General features: G+C 42.7%; 1 non-coding gene across 1 annotated transcript; it reads right to left on the reverse strand.

Moving 5' to 3' along the window:
• Positions 1-1,718: 1,718 nt before the first annotated feature.
• Positions 1,719-1,791, reverse strand: TRNAG-CCC. Its single transcript has one exon. It is a non-coding gene; the product is annotated as a tRNA-Gly (tRNA).
• Between the last annotated feature and the right edge of the window lie 7,473 nt (positions 1,792-9,264).

Genomic DNA, 9,264 nt, shown 5'->3' on the forward strand with positions numbered 1-9,264 from the left:
AGAATATTTATTTAGCAGAGAGATGTCCAAACTGGCATAACAATGTACATACTAATACATACTAATAACATACGTACTAATTATATTTTTTTACATTTTTTTCTTTTAAGAATCACAGTAGGGATAGGAAGATTGTTTTGAGTAGCATAGAAAATGGGAGATTGGAGATGGGATAATAAGAATCTCTCTCTCCAGATGACAAATTTCAGGTCCTCCCCAGGTGATTTAGTTGCATAGCAAGATTTATGCCTCAGGCACCATCCTCAACTAGACAGACTGAGACAAGACCATAGGCCATCGAAGTCAAAGGCATGAAATAATAATTAGCTACAAGTAGCCCAAGGAGACTCGAAAGTGCTGTCAGAGTCCAAAATTTGCAAAGCCAGCTGCCGCTTCACTTTGCTTTATACAATGTCATTTGAGTTACCTACACAAAGCCTAAAGGAATGTAAAGCAAAGATCTCATGGATAGGTTTGCCCTTCTGGGAGGAGAGAAAACTCCCAGTGGCCCCGCTTGCTTTCTTTAAAGCAGAGCTTCCTCTCAGTAAGAGGTAGGGAGGGCAGATTTTTATGGATGTTGGGGGGCAGGGAAAGGGAGAAGGAGAGGGAGATGAGTGCTTGAAATTGGGATAGCATCCCAGTGTTTAAAATGGAGAACACCTCCAAGAAGAGAGGCCCTGGGTAGACTTTATTCACTTAATAGACTTTAAGTGCCTGAGGACACAGTACAAACTTGTATCACATTATCAGACAGACCCCCTCACGGCATCAGTGTCGGCTGAGGCTCATGAATATGTAAATACTATATGTATCTTGGAAACATGCTTGACAAGAGAATAGCTAAAATGAACTGATTCTAGTTATAAGCCCATCAGCCTGCCATTCTTTATGTTTGAACAGGCAGGCTATTGCTAGGTGACAGATCATTAAGGCTATCTACTCAGTCAGCGGAAATGAAGAAATAATTTGTTCCTAATAACCTTCAGATGACCTCCCAGGCAAAAGGGAGTCTTTAAAGTGCTGTCTCTGCTGATACGTGTCAGGCAGCGCGTGGGGTTCTTCAGGCCCCGCAGTCAGAGCAGGGCGGCTGGTGAAACAGATTAATAAACACCTACTGACAGGGACATACCGGGAAAAGATCTCATCACCTGCCATTATTGGGTTGATGAATAATTCAGAGCTCTCCATCAGAGCTGGGAATTTCAGGTTGTGCGGAGCTCTGTACGCACAGGGAGGGGGAGGCACAGAGACTCATCCCCAGCATTAAATGGAGGCTGAGGTGCCACACTTCTGTCCCAGATTGTGTAGGCATCGAGGAGAGGAGGGTGGAAACGCAGAAAAAGATTTGCCTCCTCAGGAGGTGACTGGTAGGGTTGAGGCCAAGAGCCAGTGGAAAACTTCTCAAAGACACCCCACCGTCGTAAGAAGTTTAGTGGCCAGGATGGCCCGGCTCTAATCCGCCCATTACTGTTGTTGGTGAAAGAGGCCTTGGCCTTCATTTCTTCACCTTGCTGGTGGATTTCAGAAGAACACATAGGTCAATCTCTCCCACGCAGCCCTCATTCCTTGGGTACTTCTAGAATATTTATTTATTTGAGTACCTACCCCTCCGCCTCCGTCTTAGTTGAAGCACATGGGCTCTTTTTTAATTGCAGCATGCAGGATCCTTGGACTTAGCTGCAGCATGCAAACTTTTAGTTGTGGCATGTGGGATCTAGTTCCCTGACCAGGGATTGAACCCAGGCCCCCTGCATTGGGAGTGCAAAGTCTTAGCCACTGGACCACCAGGGAAGTCCCATTCCTTGGGGACTTACTCTTGCCCCCATTCCTACTTTCTCTGCATCTGTGAGGAATTATTTGCTTTCCATATGTGATCACTGTAACAGCTTTGGGGTCAGATAGGATTTTTGGGGACCTTGTGACCATCTCTATCTACCAGCTGTGTGATCCTGACCATACTATATGACCTCTCTGGGACACAGTTCCCATCTGTAAAATGGACTCAATAATGTCTGATTCAGATAGTTACTGGGAGGTTGGGCAAACAACTATGCATGGAGAGGTCTTAGTCAAAGGCTTGTACTAACCAATGCCCACTTTCTACTGGGGACATATATTGGCTTCCTTCATCTATCCATCTGTTTTTTGACCAGAGACATGGCAGGAAACAAGTTGTACAGGCAAATTTAATAATTCAAGGAGAGTTAAATAAAGAGGCCATTTCCATAGGTGCAGGCAGGGGTTAGCAAACCACCTAGGGATAGTGACATGCCCCAGACCAGTTTCAGCAGAGATCCCTCTAGACCTTAAGGGGTAGGAGGAGAAAGCCAGCTGCTTAGGATGAGAGATTTACTGCCAGACAAAGCCTTCTGTGGAAGGTCCTGGCCAACCAAGGTGTCCTGGCATGTTGGGAGCGCAGAACAAGTAGTCTCATGCTCCTGCCCTCCAATCCCTGCCAGGGGCTTCCTTTTACAGACCCCAACTGGATGCCAGGAAAGAGGTCTACTGACAGGTCCTTAAAGGTCAGCTGCCTGGGGCATAGATTGAATCTGTAGGAACAAACAGAAGAGATCCAATATATTCGCCTGACTGATCTGATAGTCTGCACTTAATTCATCTATGGTTCCTTTCAATGTGTGTGAATTAAAAGCAAGGCAAAATAAAGGGCTTATCTATGCATTCTAGGACCTTCTAGACTAGACTAGTTGGGGTGAGGGGGAAAGAGAATAAAGAGAAGGAGAATTGGAATAATATAATGGAGTCAACAAAATTTAGGTCATCATGTAAATCATCGCATATCCTTTACAAAGTTACTCTCTCTGGTTCTGTTACCCATAGACTTTGTACAACTTGATGTCACAGAATTTTCCTAAGATGGAGTGAATGACCTGAAGCATGATAATTGAGTAATTCCATCAGTGATTTTCTCTTCCCATTCTCAAATAAATAATGGCATGGGAGACAAAGATTGTCATTCCTTGGAATGCAATCACACAACATCTTCTCCTGAATTTGAACTTGATTTAGAGCTCATTGTGCTTAAAAAAAAAAAGAAAGAAAGAAAGAAAAACACTTTTGTTGAAATGAACACATCATTCAGAGCTTATTTAATCATTCTGATTCAACCCAATTTGAGTTTTACTGGGCTGGGGCTTTTTGACTTTAGTCATGAGGTAGGAGAAAATGTGATGTCTTGTTCCTAAAAGATAAGCACAAAAAAGCCTCTGGGAAGAAAAATAGAATGACTGTGTGTAGATCTTTGAGAGTCAATCAGCTGTAATAAAACATCATTTTAAAGAATTTTGTTAATTGGCTTAGAGATAAAGTGCATTTTCAAAAACATTTGGCTTCAAGAAGTAGAGTGAACATTAGGGCATATTTGATAATTCTAGTGCTGAGAGCAGGCAGAATGAGACTAGAGAAGATAGAGAAGTGAGCAGAGCTGGGAAGCACAATGCAAACACAGCAGGCATGACCGTAAATTGGATACAATAGAAAGTCTGGATCATCTGAATTTCTATCCATCTGCGTTATTCTCTTCCTTGAGCATTCTGAATACCTTTGGTTCTAGTGTATCTTGTATGGAACCCTTAGAAATAGCATGCTAGAGGAAGAAGTCTCCCATCAGGTCTCAGATGGTATTAAAGAATAAATTGGTCATTTATTGGTCATTTGATTCCAGAATCAATATGGAATACATTCATTCATTTATTAATTAACTCATATTTTCAAGAAATATTTATTGAGGACCTATTAGATTCTAGAAACTCTTCTGAAAATATGTTTCTGACTTACATTGATACCATATGTGCATATGTGGTAAGTTGCTTCAATACTATTTGACTCTGCAGCCCCATGGACTGTAGCCTGCCTGGCCCCTACGTCCATGGGTTTCTCCAGGCAAGAATACTGGAGTGGGTTGCCATTGCCCTCCTCCAGAGGATCTTCCTGATCCAGGGATCAAAGCCACATCTCTTATGTCTCCTGCATTGGCAGGCAAGTTCTTTACCACTGATGCCATTGATACCAGAGTCAAGGGAAGTCCCTGAATTTTAAATGATGAAGTATAACCAACCATGAGAGGATCAGCAGAGAGAGTATCCCAGGCAGACAGAAGGATACAAAGGCCCTGGAAGTCTGACCAAGCTTGGTCTGTGTGAGGAGCATGAGGGCAATGTAGCTAGAGGGTGGTGAGTCCAGGTTGCAAAGCCTAAGACTGGAGAGGAAGGAAGAGAGCAGGCCATGGGGCTTCATGGGTTGCTCACTACCACATCTCCAGACTCCAGATAATGAGAAAAAGCACACTGCAGCAGGAAGTTCAACACCTTAAGTCTTCACCTGCAACCTTGCATCGTGATTCAGCAGATGAAAACAGCAGGGCCAGCACAGACAGTGTGATGTGAAGGTGCCTCGGGGGTGTGGTTAAGCCACAGCAGAGTTGTGCCTAAGGTACGTCTCCTCTGCCGTCCTTACTTTGTTATCCAATATTTGCATTTGTATTCATAGTTTTGATAGGGAATGGTCCAAAAGGCCATGCTTTACCAACACCTTCTCCTGAGGCTTCCTCATGGGACAGGCAGCTCTGATTTTAGAAAGGGACACAACAGACTGAGTAGCCAGAAGTACCCGGCCTATCCACACATGAGGGAGTTGGAGGAGCACCCTTGCTCAGGAATGGAGAAGGGTCCCAGCACCTCAACTACTCACATGGCCTTTCTCTTCTACAAGACTTATTTTCGCTGTTGGATTGGAACTTGAAGAGAACACCAGGATATATTTTCTGAACTTGTGATTTTTCTCGTGAGTTAATTTCAAACACCTTCAAAAATATGATTTTTTTTCTTCTGTACACTGACAGGGGGAGAGTCGGTCTCCTTTAGAAATGTGTCTGAAAATGAATAAGTGAGTATGTTATTTCTGGAGAAGTTCCACTGATCACTTCTGTTCCCATTTTGGCTGTATTCTCCTCTATGTTGCTCATTATCTGAAAGTATCTATTTGCTGCTGTTGTTGCTTTTCCAGTAAATCACCTCTGGGCTCTGCCATGCAATGGAAACATTTTCAAATGCAGGCCCATTAGTGTAATCAGTAGCCATTACTGCTTAAAGCAAGTCAGTTACTGAAGTATTATAAGCAGTTAAACTTGACAGGAAAGACACTAAGCTAAAGAAAGCAGGGTGGGTGGGGGGGGGAGGGGGGGGGGAAGTAAAGATTTGTAGAGAATGTCAAAATGGAAAACCAACCGTTTTTTGTCCCTTCCTTCCCTACATCTTTAGATGTAGAATGATGAAGAGTTTCTTACACCAGTAGGATTAAGACATCTGCTGGGAAGGAAAGTGACACCAGGCATAGAGTCTGGGAAAGTAAATCCTAATGAGGGCGACCATATGTTCTGGTTTGCCTGGGAAAGTCCAAGTTTCCACCTGTTCTTCTGGCACAGTTGCTAACAATTTTCTCCCTTCACTTTCAAAAGTGTCCTATTTGGATGGTCAATTATGTGGTGGCTCTAGTCCTAATTCTGCCTCTTCCACTAAGCAGGTATATGGCTCTGGATAAATCCCTCACCTCTCTGGACTTGGCTTCTCAAGAGTTTGGATGAGATTGTAACTAAGGTGCTCTTTATCCCAATATTCTATGGTCCCATTAAGGATGAAAGAAGGAAATGTAGAGTTTTGTAGATTATGGAATGTGTGTACTTGTAGGTAAAGAATATCATTTATTTCTAAGGGGAAGGTTTGCTTCCTGGTTTAGTACAACTGCTTTTGTCTTATCTAACAAGCATTTGTTGATGATGGTTGGCACTACACTTAAGATCTTAAATGTATTATCTTATTTAATCCTAACAAACTACCTTGGTTTCTATCTTATATGGACTGATAGTCACTTCAAACAATCTTTCAAATCTAAGTGTATCTGACTGTTAAATAGTGTTCTTAACCACGATGCCACATCTAGGATACTTTGAGCAAAAGCAAAGAAAGTACTCAGTGTATCAGTCGGGATAGGCTAAGGTGTGCTGTAGTAACAAAAATCCACAATCTTTCTGGCTCACAACATTTATTTTCTAGTCATGTTACACACTGGAGAAGGCAATAGCACCCCACTCTAGTACTGTTGCCTGGAAAATCCCACGATGGAGGAGCCTGGTCGGCTGCAGTCCATGGGGTCGCTAAGAGTGGGGCATGACTGAGCGACTTCACTTTCCCTTTCACTTTCATGCACTGGAGAAGGAAATGGCAACCCACTCCAGTGTTCTTGCCTGGAGAATCCCAGGGACGGGGGAGCCTGGTGGGCTGCCGTCTATGGGGTCGCACAGAGTCGGACACGACTGAAGCGACTTAGCAGCAGCAGCAGCATATTACGCACTCATCAGAGGTTATCTGGGGGCAGTGCTCTGTGCTACTCTTTCTCCAGAACCTAAGCTCGTTGATTAGCAATCTCCTGCTGTAGCCACATCTGCACGGTAGCCCCAGTGCATTGGTAGAAGAAACAAGGCAGCGTGGCAGATTGCACACGGGCTCTTAAACCTTCATCCAGAAAAGACCACATTGCTTCTGTTCACAATTCATTGAGCACAATTTCATCAACTCAAGTCAGATGACTACCCCTAACTGCAAAAAGACAGGAAGTAAAAACCTACAATGGACCAAAAATAACGGGAAAAGCACTTAGTGACTGCCACACCAAGGTAGTCCTGGAACAAAAGGTCTAAAGTCCCTCTCACAGCTTTAAAATTTTCTGAGTTTCAATCACCGCTAAGCAACATTTCATAGAACTAGGTGTGCAGTGTTTACTCTATTTCTCTATGCTTTATTAAGCCCTTTGTTATCCACAGACTTACTAGCTCATCTCTGTTAAAAAAACATTCTTTCTATCCAAATAAGCAGATAGAATTTAGAATGATATGGATATAAACTACCCCTAATCCACTTATGCCCCTCCTCTCAGGTCTCAGCTGTATCCACTATGCAACTGAGAGATGACAGTTCAGTGAAGGAAAGGTGTGTTTACCTCAGGAAAGAGTGTCTTTATGACACTGATCTGCTCTGATGAATCCACTAATGTGAAATTTCTGACCCAATAGGCAGTGATTGCACAGCTCTGAGACTCCTCTCATTATTCATGAAATATGTGCCGTGCAGTGTCAGTGCTCTCCCCGCAGACTCGCTGCCAAGCAATTACTCATTTCCATCACTTAGCTTTTTTATTATTATTATTTTTCAGTGGGTGTCTATATATTCACTACACTTCAAGAAGCAAAGCACAGTCCCAGAATGAAAATGATGCTTGTCTTGTTTGATTTTAAATAGAAAAGCACTTTAAGTCCTTAAAAATTGATGTTGTTTTAAACTTTACAGCAAGCAAGAGAGGAAACTGGTAGCTGCAGAAATAAATGGAGAGCAATCAGGATCATTTCCACTGTTACACATATTTGCTACCTAAGAGCTGCTGGAGGGACTTATATGTCCTGATGTATTTCTCTGATTCCCCCCAGGAGCCCTTAAGAGGAACAATGAACCAGAAATGGTTACAGAGTTCTGGTTGAGGTCCATTGTCAGAGGCAGGAGTATTCATGTACAGAGGCCCATGCTTAGAAAACGGACAGGTTCCAGGAGCCATGTCCCCTTCTCATCACAATGTTTGCTTGTATAACCCTTGCAGATATAAAGTCTAATGGAAAAGAATGGCTGCCTTTTACTGCTATGTGATAGAATTTGTGCAGAGCATTTGTATCCTGGAACAACTAAGGAACATTCCAACACCAGATTTAATAACAGAAGAGTTTTGGAAGTGTGAAACTTCACTGAACAAAAAGTCCTCAATCCTAAGCTTCAGTGCTCCTGCGTGGGTAGTCTTCTCAGATTCTGTAGCCAGTTGCAGTGATGACCCCAGCACTTCACAGTCCCCATATCCACCCCTTCTCACATGAATTTGTGGTTACTTATTAAAAAGATATAGTCCCTTTCTCCATTTCTTGAGTGGCAAGCTGGTCTTATGACTTCCTCAGCCAGGAATTGTGCAGAAGTGATAGCAGGCCAATTTCGAGTCTATGCCTCGTCCTTGTATGTTGCCACATGACTTCTCTTACCCCTTGCTGTCACCATGGAAACGTGCCTGCACTAGCCTGATGGAAGAAGAGAAACACAGAGCAGCTGTAGCCCTAGTTGTCTCAATGAAGGTCAGACAGACTAGCTGATGGCCAGCTAGTCTGACCTGAGACCCATGAACAAGCCCAGCCAAGATCAGCAGAGCCACCTAGCCAAAACCCCAGCTGACCCCAGGCATGCAAGAAATACATGTCTATTGTTTATCATTAAAAAGTCTTGTGACTCTGTTATACAAATTTCATAAATAACTCACTCAAACCCCATCAGGAAATTATGATTTTCTTTTTTTCCCCTCTCCCACACCTCACTCTGTTATATTTTATTTACTTTGGACTTTCAATTTTCTTCAGTTTCTTTACTCTATTTCACATATTATTATTAAGTACATATTATCATGCTGGACAGCACAGGTAATATAGGCACTGGTGAATCAGGGAATTTTCGCTGAATACAGCAGTTCCCAATTTTTATCTCAGCTTACTTAGTGGATGGTATTAATATGTACAAGACTCTCAAAAGCAAACTTGGACTCCTGAACAATTCCTGGTACATTTGTTCTTTCTCTACCCATATCTCCTATACCTAAGATATTGCACTTGAAAGCTGGCAAATTGAAGCAGCACTAAAAGACTTGAAACATATCAGAGTGTCACCTTGAATCATTTGTATGTTGTTATTTTACCTACCTTTCATTGCTGATTGCTATATCCTGGGTTTTAATATCCCAGATGAGAACAAGTGGCCTAGTGAAAGGAGAATGCTGACATCCTGGGTATTAACTGCAATCCAAAGCATATTGAAAGAAGAGCTTAGCAAAAATATAAGCAACAGAGTGTGGCAGGAGGTCTCAGAAAGGAACAAAACATCCCACCTTGGGCACATAGGGATGCTTCCCAGAAGGGTTGACATCTGATCTAAACCAGAGTTTTGACAGAGTAAATTAAATCACTTCATTAGCAAGAAAGCACTCTTTATCCCACCTCCTGTAATCCCAGATGTCCCTCCAATCCTTTTGAATGGTTTCAGTCGAGGTTGAAATTTCAATCAAAGCAAAGAAATTGCACATTATTGCTGCACCTTACTGAGACAGGTGATCGGAAGGTAACAGTTTGGACTCTGGAACTCTGAGCCCACCCTCCCCTGACTATCGCTATGT

Source organism: Bubalus bubalis, chromosome 3 (genome assembly GCF_019923935.1).
Source record: "Bubalus bubalis isolate 160015118507 breed Murrah chromosome 3, NDDB_SH_1, whole genome shotgun sequence".
In the NCBI taxonomy this organism is placed as follows: Eukaryota; Metazoa; Chordata; class Mammalia; order Artiodactyla; family Bovidae; genus Bubalus; species Bubalus bubalis.